This window comes from Misgurnus anguillicaudatus, chromosome 10, assembly GCF_027580225.2.
Source record: "Misgurnus anguillicaudatus chromosome 10, ASM2758022v2, whole genome shotgun sequence".
Taxonomy (NCBI): Eukaryota; Metazoa; Chordata; class Actinopteri; order Cypriniformes; family Cobitidae; genus Misgurnus; species Misgurnus anguillicaudatus.
The window spans coordinates 30093760-30106093 of record NC_073346.2 but is presented as its reverse complement, the minus strand read 5'-3'; the positions used below and the strand labels follow the sequence as shown (position 1 = coordinate 30106093).

Genomic DNA, 12334 nt, shown 5'->3' with positions numbered 1-12334 from the left:
AGACTTGGTCCTCAAAAAAGAGAATGTATGCAAGTAATCTACAAATTATTTTGAAATTTTAACTCTTTTACATTTAATTGAACCATACAGACACAAAATAATTAATGTCACGTCATTGACCCTTTTGTTCACTTTTATCCACTTTGTCCTGATTACTTCAAGGAGATGGTGTATGGGCAAGTCGTTAAAACAAGAGCGGGAGAAACAACGGGTTTAAATTGACTAATATTATGTGAGACTACAGCTGCTTGTGTTGTTAGTAAGCATAGTGCACATAGTTTTGTACATGTATATGTAAATGCTTAGATATTTTAGAGCAATTGATGAAATAAGCTTGTGCAACTTTCTCACGCTCAAAAAATTAAACAAAAATGAGGCAGAGAGCAGCCGCTTGAGTTTTATCTATAATAGCCAAAAGACCGCACTGAACGCTGCAGGCTTACGCTAGAAGTCAGGACCGATAAAAACACTGTGCTCGTTACATCATGCATTAAATAAATAGGGGGAGAATAGGCGGTCTACAGTCTACACTTGTTGGGAGAAACTGTTTATAAATCATACTAGATTATATTTATTTGAAAATGTAAACATGAAGAAGTTTTTCATGATGATTAGGTTTAGGAGTTGGGTTAGGGGACGGGGACAGAATTAACAGTACTGTATAATTGTGTGGTCACACCAGCCGCGGTAGAGCAGCTTTTCGCGCGTAGTTGGACGCTTGAACATTTTGAGTTCATTCGCGTGTGAAATTCTAGTTATTAGAGACATTCACACGGACATTTGCATCATGGGAGGGGCTTCTGCGACTCCGCTCGCTCTCTGTAATCACGTCACTACTAGAGCAAGCTCCTGATTGGTTAACGCAGGGAGAATATCCGCCAAAGTTCAGATTTTTCAACTCAACGCGTTTCCCGCAGCAACGCTCAATTCGCGAGGAACACACCATCCGCACCATGCCATTCGCGTGTACTGCGCCACAGGATGCCTATTCGTGTCCTTGCATTGACTTAACATGTAAATCACCCGCGCTTGCCACCTCTTCCACACAAAAGAAGATATTATGATAAATGATGGTTAGCACACAGCTGTCATAACCATTGACTTCCATAGTAGGAAAACAAATACTATGGAAGTATTGTGAAAAAATAATAATGAGATGTTTTGATAAATGATGGTAAGCATACACACTGAAAAAAATGATTAATTGAATTTAATCCATTTTTTTAAAGTAGGTGGATGCAATCAATTTATTTAACCCGTTAATTGGCGCTGTCCCGTGAGTGGGAAACCTACGTTTATTTCAATATTTTCAATGTAAATGTTTATCTATCACGACAAACTATATATTGTTGGAAAGGTCTAAGAATCTTCATATTTCAAAACCTTTTAGCAGTAATAATAATGCAGTAACTGTAATTTATTCGTTTGTGACACAAGTATGCAGCAAACCTCAAAGCAAACCAGCACAAACCTCAGTTTTTTGACAATTTTATGTATTAAAAATTATACTATATTGCATTTTTATTTATTACAAATAAATGTAAACTGCTTTAAAAAAAAATATGTTTTCACCTCCAGACACTTCCCTAAAAAACGTTGAACTGTCTTCTTTAAAACCAAAAATTACCAAAATTAAAACCAAAATTAGGCTTCTAGACAAAAAAAAGTCCAGATTTATATTACGTAATTTAAAGGTGTATATCACCTTTTCACCAACCCCCCACTCAAAAAAGGCTGTGCCAGTTAACTGCTTAAAATTATGAGCAGCTGCTGCTTTACATTTTCAGATCTATACAGCTACCACCCGCCATACATGCTGACCTGCGTGTCACTCTCAAACGCCTTGTACACGCAGCAGCCATCATTCCCAACACCACCACGCTGACTGATGACACAGCTTCACAGATGCCTGTCATCTCCATACAGTAATGCTGATCCCTTGTCACCTCTGTCACACTTAATGTTCTTGAGATGTTCAGCATATGATCAGATGACTGACATTACAATATCTATATTCCTGTCTCTGCAGGGGCTGGGCAAAACGGTGAACAAGAGTGACCCGGCAACAGCTTGCTTGTCACTCTTTAAAAAAAACAAGAAGGGGACCCTGACAGGTGCCGGGGGCCCGGAGGATCGATATATCTATGCTCGGCTAACAAGCGGTTATATTTAGCCTCCAGACAAGTGTCAAAGCGTGGCTATGTGGGTTCCCACCTGCATGAAACTTCCATTTCTGTCATTCCGTCATGAACTGCAAAACCTAGCGGGAATGGGGATAGACCTGTCTGTGTGTGGAACGCTTGATGCTGAGAGAATACGGGTACGTGACACTATCCCTTAGTTAAGCGGTCAGTTGAATGAAGTGCAAAACCCCCCGTTTAAAAAAAAAAAAAACATTAATTTGCTGTAATTTTAGAGAGGAAGAGACCTGCTATTTTCTATTGTTCGCCTGACTGCAGGTGCGTGCCTTTTGGTACAAACATTAGTATGATCAGAAAAGTAATCTATCCATATGCACAGTGAATAATTACAGATCTTATGTTCTCCCATCAGAGGGACCGATGCTTAACCTGCCAGTGCTTTTAAAGCATAATAAGGAGAGAGAGGGATTTCAGCATAATTATTCTGTATTAGGCAACGAAAGATTTCAGGCTACAAGAAAAGGTTTTTCTGACATGGTATCTTAATTAAAGTGAATTATTTGAGGAAAACCAGGTGCATCTGCATTAGAAGGCTGTATGTATAAAACTTGGTCATCGAGTTGGACTATTGTGCCAAACACAAAATCCATTTATGTTAAATCCATATAATTGATACATCACTCCCTCTATTGTGTAGCTAATGATAATGCTACACTGAATTCAATGCAACAGTAAGCTATTCCTGTCTACGTGTGTGTGTGTATCTGAGAGTGGGATGATATGTATGCGAGTGTGTGTGCGTGTGTTTGTGTGAAAATAAGCGTATTTAATCATTTGGTGCCGCTCCAGCTCCTGTGTGCCAGAGGCAGTGTTGGCGTGACGGTGTGTGACTAACTGGGCGGGGGGGTTGGTAGAGGGACGGGGTGGAATGTACTGTATGTCAGCTGGGATGATTTCTGCTTCCTGCTCCGCATGGAGTCTGCTCGGCCTGGGTTCAGTCTAAGACCGTGACATCATGATTCAGCCTAGGCTAGATAAGCATGTGTCACTGTTTGTAAGATCATATAACACAGGCTAAACTACAAACATTCCTAACTAGAAAATCCCTTGATGTATGGTTTATTAGGAGGGGACAATATGGCTGAGATACAACTATTAGAAAATCTGGAATCTGAGGGTCCAAAAAAATATATATATATACAGTGGGGCAAAAAAGTATTTAGTCAGCTACCAATTGTTCAAGTTCTCACACTTAAAAAGATGAGAGAGGCCTGTAATTTTTGTCAAAGGTACACGTCAACTATGAGAGACAAAATGAGAAAAAAAATCCAGAAAATCACATTTCACATTTTTTAAGAATTTATTTGTAAATTATGGTGAAAAATAAGTATTTGGTCAATAACAAAAGTTTATGTCAATACTTTGTTATATACCCTTTGTTGGCAATGACAGAGATCAAACGTTTTCTGTAAGTCTCCACAAGGTTATTACATAATGTTGCTGGTAGTTTGGCCCATTCCTCCAAGCAGAACACCTCTAGAGCAGTGATGTTTTAGGGCTGTCGCAGTGCAACTCAGAATTACAACTCCCTCCAAAGATTTTCTATGGGGTTGAGATCTGGAGACTGGCTAGGCCACTCCAGGACCTTGAAATTATTCTTCCGAAACCACTCCTTCTTTGCCCGGGCGGTATGTTTGGGATCACTGCCATACTGAAAGATCCAGCCACGTTTCATCTTCAATGCCCTTGCTGACGAAAGGAGGTTTTGAGTCAAAATCTCACGATACATGGCCCCATTCATTCTTTCCTTAACTCGGATCAGTCGTCCTGGTCCCTTTGCAGAAAAACAGACCCAAAGCATGATGTTTCCACCCCCATGCTTCACAGTAGGTATGGAGTTCTTTGGATGCAACTCAGCATCTTTCTCCTCCAAACACAAGAAGTTGAGTTTCTACCAAAAAGTTATGTTTTGGTTTCATCTGACCATATGACATTCTCCCAATCTTCTTCTGATCATCCATATGCTCTCTAGCAAACTTCAGACGGGTCCGGACATGTACTGGCTTAAGCAGGTGGACACATCTGGCACTGCAGGAATTGAGTCCCTGGCTGCATAGTGTGTTACTGATGGTAGCCTTTGTTACTTTGGTCCCAGCTCTCTGCAGGTCATTCACTAGGTTCCCCCATGTGGTTCTGGGATTTTTGCTCACCATTCTGGTGATAATTTTTACCCTACGGGATGAGATCTTGCGTGGAGCCCCAGATCGAGGGACATTATCAGTGTTCTTGTATGTCTTTCATTTTCTAATAATTGCTCTCACAGTTGATTTCTTCACACCAAGCTGCTTACCTATTGCAGATTCAGTCTTCCCAGCCTGGTGCAGGTCTACAATTTTGTTTCTGGTGTCCTTTGACAGCTCTTTGGTCTTGGCCATAGTTGAGTTTGCATTCTGACTGTTTTAGGTTGTGGACAGGTGTCTTTTATACTGCTAACAAGTTCAAACAGGTGCCATTAATACAGGTAACAAGTGGAGGACAGAGGATCCTCTTAAAGAAGAAGTTACAGGTCTGTGAGAGAAAGAAATCTTGCTTTTTTGTTATTGACCAAATACTTATTTTCCAACATAAATTGCAAATAAATTCTTTAAAAATCAGACAATGTGATTTTCTGGATTTTTTTCCTCATTTTGTCTCTCATAGTTGAAGTGTACCTATGATGAAAATTACAGGCCTCTCTCATCTTTTTAAGTGGGAGAACTTGCACAATTGGTGGTTGACTAAATACTTTTTTGCCCCACTGTATATATATAAAGAGAAAATCGCCTTTAAAGTTGTCCAAATGAAGTCCTTGACAACACATATTGCTAATAATAAATAAAAATATATTTAAGCAATATCGCTCGAGTAGGAGTGTGATATAGCTCTAGTTGCTTTTATACAACAGTTCGACGGCACACGTTTGAAAAACGAAAACTAGAAAACAACAACGGAGTTATTTTAAAAGCCTCTTTGTTTGAGACCTACTTCTTCCGCCACGGATTTGAGGGCGGCCAGAATGACAGGTAAAACTTTCGGCTGCTTTGAAGCTCATAACAACTCAATGGACAGAAAAGCCGTTACTTTATATTACCGTTTCTTGGTCACAAAGTGTAGTTTTAAGATTAGTTCAGTCGAGAATGTATATGTATTATATTTAAATTATATTTAAATTATAGATAAAGTTAGAAGTGACCAAACACATCAACGTTTTTCCTATTTAAGACGAGTAGTTATACGAGCAAGTTTGGTGGTACAAAATAAAACGTAGCGCTTTTCTAAGCGGATTTAAAAGAGGAACTATATTTTATGGCGTAATAGCACTTTTGGGAGTACTTCGACTCGGGGCAGTAACACCCTCCCTCTCCCATTATGAGAGTGAGAAGGGGAGCGGACTTTTCAGGCGAGTCAAAGTACTCCCAAAAGTGCTATTACGCCATAAAATATAGTTCATCTTTTAAATCCGCTTAGAAAAGCACTACGTTTTATTTTGTACCACCAAACTTGCTCGTATAACTACTCGTCTTAAATAGGAAAAACGTTGATGTGTTTGGTCACTTCTAACTTTATCTCTAAATGGTAGCATTGAATGAATGGGGCTAAGCTTAATGCTATCGAAGCGTCCCAGCGCGCTCCAGCGCTTACGTGCACGCACACAGATGATAGAGGGATGTATCAACAATTCTAAGTTAAGGTAATAACATATTTTAATATTGAAAATGAGTAGACTATTCCTTTAATATCCTAATGATTTTGGGCAAAAAAAAAAAGATAATTTTGACCCATACAATGTATATTGTTGGCTATTGTTACAAATATACCCAAGCTACTTATGACTGGTTTTGTGGTCCAGAGTCGCAACTATTCTTTGGTTATAATTGATGGGTTCAAGTAATTTACCCCTAAAACTCAAGACTCACACATAAACTTTTACTGTCAATATGCATTTACATTTATGCATTTGGCAGACACTTTTATTCAAAGAGGCTTACAGTGCATTACAAAGTATACATTTTATCAGTATGTGTGTATTTCCTTGGATCAAACCCACAAACTTATGCACCAGGGGCTTAGCCACGAAGGGGCCTGGGTGGGCCTTGGCCCCCTCATTTACATGTCCGCCCCCTCAGATTTCCAATTGCTTAAAATAAAATAAGAAAATGTTGATTTCTTAGTCTGATTGACAGCTGTTTTCAAACTTGATTGGATTAGCTCATGTCACGTGTTGTTGTGCGTAACTTATGCTGTCATCTTTGCATGAGAGTTCATTAATATTTGGTGACAATGGCAGCTGGCGCGCAAAGTACAATTTTACGCTTTTTCAAAAAAGCACGGAAAGATGAGCGAGAAGAAGAAAATGTGCCATCCATATTATCTGAGTCTACTTCATGTACGGTGAAGTAAATATGCTGTTTTAAATGTATACAGGTGTTAAGCTGTTTTATTTATAGGTGTTAAGCTATATATACACTGAAAAAAATGATTCATTGAATTTAATCAATTTTTTTAAGGTAAGTGGTTGCAATCAATTTATTTAAGCTACATTTGTTTCGAAAAAGGCAAGGAAATACTTCTGGTCGTTTCTCAATTAAAAGGCTGCAGCCTCCGGAGGTCAAATATGCCGTGCATACATCATCAAGCCTGGTTTATTAAGGTAAACTGAGCATTACATTCGCAAGACATAAGCATACTACAACAATTTACGATTAACTAAGTATAATAGTCAACATTATAATTGTTAATATTCTGAAATAAGACAGTCTTGATGATGTATGCAGCTTAGAAATACGACATCCGGAGGCTGCAACCTTCAGATTGAGAAATGGCTTCTGCCACGAGTTCCTCATCAGAAAGTTGTAACATGACTGCGTTTCTCCCTGATGCCTCAAAATGTTGATCTTTTAGTTTAGTTTTAAGGTTGGCCAGTTATTTTTCTTTGCGACACTGCTGAGGCGCTTGTGGCCTCTAGGGGCGCTAGGCGTGAAAAATACATGTCTAGCGCCCCCTAGTGGCCAAAAAGTTCCGCGGTGTGCCTTTAAGATTATCTAAGTGTACTTCACTGTGCTATTTTGAGACACCATGAATATGAACTAAAATGTGCTAAAATGTATTTTAAAAATGTATTTAGGTACCACTTGTAGTAAACTTGAACCCATCTTTGGATGAAAGTTGAGTTCAAGTTTAATACAAGTGTTAACTAAATCTTTTTTTTTAATACAGAGATAGTATGTTAAAAGTGCATTTTGGTTCACATTCATGGTGTCTCAAAATAGCACAGTGAGATGATCTTAAGAACATCTTAAAAAGTACTAAAGAAGAATTTTTAGTATTTTAAGTACAAAATTAGTGTGCGAAAATAAAGCACTTTAAGTACACTATGTTAGTGTGCTACTTTTTCACCTGGGAAGCTGCCTTGAAACTGCACTTTTAAACTGCATTTAAACTGTAAACTGTTGGGGTCCAATATAGTCTGTTAAAATGAGAAAAATCCTGGAATGTTTTCTTCAAAAAACTTTCTTCTTGACTAAACAAATACATAAACAACTTGGATGACATAGGGGGGTAAATAAATTAACGGGGATTTTATTTTTATGAAAGTGGAGTAAACCTTTAAAGCTTTTACCTGTTTAACACCTAAACTGTTTAGATTTTTGGAGATTAAATAAGATTGTTAGAACAGTCAATTTAGTGCTGAAACAGCAGAATGAAAACGAAAGTATCGGTTGGGTTTTTAGGCCCACATCATCTGTAATACCTGTGAAGAGGTGGGCTTAATGGCAGCCCATCTTTGCTCATGGGCACACGGTTCCAGGAATTATTTTCTAGCAATCAACAGAGATGTTAATGATTGTAAATACTTAATTGGCAGCCGCAGGATTATTACATCCTAACAAGTGTGATGTGCTAATGGCAAACACAATTGTGATGTCTAAGCTAATAAACAGGAAACAAATATAACACCGTTTTTAAAAGCACTTCCAAAATTAGGCACTTGTAAAAGATCCACTGCCACATTTACGCAATTGGCAGATGCTTTTATCCAAAGCGATTTACAGTGCAGTACCAGCTATACATTTCATCAGTATGTGTGTTTCCTTGGGACCAATGCTCTTTTGCACTGCTAATGCAATGCTCCACCAGATGAGCTACAGGAACACTTAATTTTTTTGTGTCATTTATAAATTGCAAATAACTTTTTGTAAATAGTGATATAGTAAAAGCATGCACAGCGAAACCTACTGTAGAACCGTTGTTGCATTATAGAAGACAGAAGGTGTGTGTTTCTGTACTGTATATGCATATATGTGTTCAGTCGTGTCAATGTGTCACTGTGTTGGCATGCTTCACTAAGAAACAATTTGCATTGCCCCATGAACTCGGTTGTCAGGTACAGCCCACCTCAGCTCTTTCACAGCCTTGATGAAAAATATAAAAGGAGCTTTTTCACCGAATCAGCATGGCTGTAATTGCATGCGACAGGAATAGATTTCCTGTCACTTCTTGACTTCATGAAGATGGTCAGAAAATAAGTTTTTTTTTCCTCCCATGGTTTATACCCACAGACCACCATGTGTGTCTCTGTGGACCCGAATCTGATCTATCTGCAAGGGTCTTTCGTAATTATTATCAGTAAACGCAGTACAAATGTTTACATTTGCATGCAATTGGCACATGCTTTTATCCATACAGTGCATTACAAGATATATGTTTTTTTATTAGTACATATATTCCCTTGGTTCAAACCCATGCACCTATACAAGATCTTAAAGTCATACAAATAGCAATTTTATAATAATTCATATTTTTTTCTTGTGCTTACCACATCATGTCTGCAGATGATTTAGTTCCTTGGGACAGATTGTAATGTAATAAGTTGCTGAATTAATGGACGGCTTACTTATCTTGGATCGAAAAGATGATGAGCACAGCAATTATTGAGGCATTAAAACATTATAGAAGTGACCAAAGAGAACAAGAGAAAAAAAATCAATATCCATCAAATCGTATTTTATCCAAAGCTGAAAGGGAACTGTAGATTTATGGTGAATTACATTTCAGGAAGCCAAGGCATTTAGTCATCTTGTTGTGTGTTTATTGAATCATGCTAGCTCATATAAGTACATAATTAGAGGGTCTGTGATCCGGCAGAACAGGTTTGCTGTGCATTTGCATATGTAGATGATAGCGTAAGAGCTGCTCTGATTGGTGGGTTAGGAAAGGGGTAGAGCTTTTGGTGAGGCGTAACTGATTGGTAGGTTATAAACATGGTCTGCTGAGCTGCCTGATTGGTTTGATCTGTTTTTTCGACGATGCCCGGGGCCACCAAGCCAAATCGGTTGCTTCTGCGAATGGGACTCACTGCAGAGAAAGTTGCAATTTGGTTATTAGCATAATGTGTTGTCTTGATCCTATAAGCGCTTCCTTCAATTATAACAGCAAGGATGCTAAAAACATACTGCCGCTATTTCTCGCTTTGTTTGGCTGTCATTGTGTTTCATCTTTTTGATTGCCTGCCTGCTGTGTGTTTTCTAAAAGCATGATCTTCAGTTCTGTTTTGGTATTGTCATGCAGGAAAGAATAAGGACAAAGACATCCTAAATACCTCAATTGTTTCTCGTGTTTCAGCACAGAGGAAAATGTTATTGTTTAGAGGTAGTAGACTTCATGTAGATCTCTGGTAAAAAAAAAAAATAATTAAGTATGTAAGACAGTGTGTGATGAGAGGACAGGAAAGCAAAAGGGGAGATAGGAACTGCCAACTTGGCCCACCGAAAGTGTGTCTGCACTATATACACTCACCTAAAGGATTGGTGAGTCATAAAGGGATGGACATGGTCAGAAACAATGCTCAGGTAGGCCGTGGCATTTAAACAATGCCCAATTGGCACTAAGGGGCCTAAAGTATGCCAAGAAAACATCCACCACACCATTACACCACCACCACCAGCATGCACAGTGGTAACAAGGCATGATGAATCCATTTTCTCATTCTTTTTACGCCAAATTTTCACTCTACCATCTGAATGTCTCAACAGAAATCGAGACTTATCAGATCAAAATCCAATTTTGGTGAGCTCGTGCACATTGTAGCCTCTTTTTCCTATTTGTAGTGGAGATGAGTGGTACCCGGTGGGGTCTTCTGCTGTTGTAGCCCATCCGCCTCAAGGTTGTGCGTGTTGTGGCTTCACAAATGCTTTGCTGCATACCTCGGTTGTAACGAGTGGTTATTTCAGTCAAAGTTGCTCTTCTATCAGCTTAAATCAGTCGGCCCATTCTCCTCTGACCTCTAGCATCAACAAGACATTTTTGCCCACAGGATTGCCGCATACTGGATGTTTTTCCATTTTCACAACATTTTTTATAAACCCTTGAAATGGTTGTGCATGAAAATCCCAGTAATCGAGCAGATTGTGAAATACTCAGACCGGCCCATCTGGCACCAACAACTATGCCACGCTCAAAATTGCTTAAATCAACTTTCTTTCCCATTCTGACATTCAGTTTGTAGTTCAGGAGATTGTCTTGACCAGGACCACAGGAAGCAACTGCCATGTGATTGGTTGATTAGATAATTGTATTAATGAGAAATTGAACAGGTGTTCCTATTAATCCTTTAGGTGAGAGTGTATGTCAGAGCACCTGGCTCTGACATCTCTAGTAAATTTTATTAAAGTATAAACTTACTTTATGTTGTCATACAGTTAAAGTATGTGATGGATGAATCGGATGTTCATATACAGTACCATAGATCCATAGATCAGATCATTTGGTCTTTAATGAGTTCCTATCAAATTCACTATTGATTTCAAGCTTTGTTATCTTTGTTATCTTTGTTAGCTTTGTTTTGTTATAAAGCTCAAGGAGATTTTAAAATAGGTGTACTGTTTTTATACATCTTTTCTTTCTTGTTTGGCTTCACAAAACATTAATGATTTATTAGTTTTGAGCATCTTTTTAAATTATGCAACATGCGGTCTGATTCTCCCCAGGCATCTTAACCTTGCGTAAATGGAGTAGATCTCAAATTGACCCAAACTGTCATTTACCGGTAAGCGGAGAGCATTTGTTTTGGATGAGATACATTTTTCTTCTTGGATCACAGAACATTTTAACGGCATTGACAAAGTAGAGGCAGCAGTTTGATCATGACAAATTTGTTGGAAAGGCTGTGGTTTTGTTCGCAGATGGTAATAAGCATTACAGTCCATTACTGTATCTATTATGTGGGTGGGACTGGATAGGACAGAAATGTCGGACACTAATACAGAATTAACAAACATTACGCTTGTATCACCCTTTATATGTATGTGATGTGATGGAGTGCCAGACCATCAGTTCAGGCTGTTTAGTATATGGAGAGCTCAGATGCAAAAGCTGCTAAAAAGCCACATCCGTCAAAAATGGGATAATGACATTGACCCAATGCTCTCGGTATGTATCAAATCAAATACTTTCACTTCAAATCCTCTAAATCCCGGACTTAGGCCATTCAGAAATTCCTCTTTTTTCAGCTAAGTCCTCTAAGTGGTTGAAAGAAGAATTGCATGAATGATGGCGTGTGTACGTTGGATTTCAATTGTCAAGCTGCATACGGTTTTTTTTACCCAGTTAAAGGAAGATTAACAAATATATTAGGATATTGACCAATTTTTGAGCCTTGTACCTTTATTTAGAAAGGACAGTGAAGAGTGACTGGAGACTTTTAGAAGTGAAGATTTTGCAAAATTCAGTCAAATTTGTTTAACACCAATGAAATGCTGAAAAGGGCATCTTAACCAAAAGGGGCAACCTTCCGATCTCTCTGATGAAGCCAATACGAAAGTGATTAAAACTGCAATTCATCGACTGGCCGCTAGAGGCTGGCTCCAAAAGGGAGTCAAATCCCATAGACCTCCATGTTAAAATGGCCACCTTCAGAGCAGAAAAAATATGTTTGCAGCCTGGTACAAAAAGTGATTCTGGTCTATATTGCCCTTCATGACAACTGTGAGAGGGGTGATTTTTTTTGTAACTCGTCCGTTTAAATGATATTAAGCCTTAAAGTTCTGCATAATAAAGGGTGTTGCCACTTGAGTGACGGTTGAACAGCCACTGCTGTCACTAGAGTCGAGCTAGGAGTCGAGCACCTCAGCTTCACCCACATCCCACCTTTTTAC

The 12334-nt window shown here is 38.6% G+C and overlaps 1 protein-coding gene across 1 annotated transcript in view; it reads left to right on the top strand.

Moving 5' to 3' along the window:
• The window catches only part of adgrb1a (adhesion G protein-coupled receptor B1a), a 148843-nt gene that overhangs the window by 17035 nt on the left and 119474 nt on the right, over positions 1 to 12334 (top strand). Inside the window, exons 2-3 of the mRNA XM_073872345.1 lie at positions 1788 to 1925; positions 2030 to 2320. The gene's annotated coding sequence lies outside the window, so the exon portion shown is untranslated. The remainder of the gene's footprint in view (positions 1 to 1787; positions 1926 to 2029; positions 2321 to 12334) is intronic.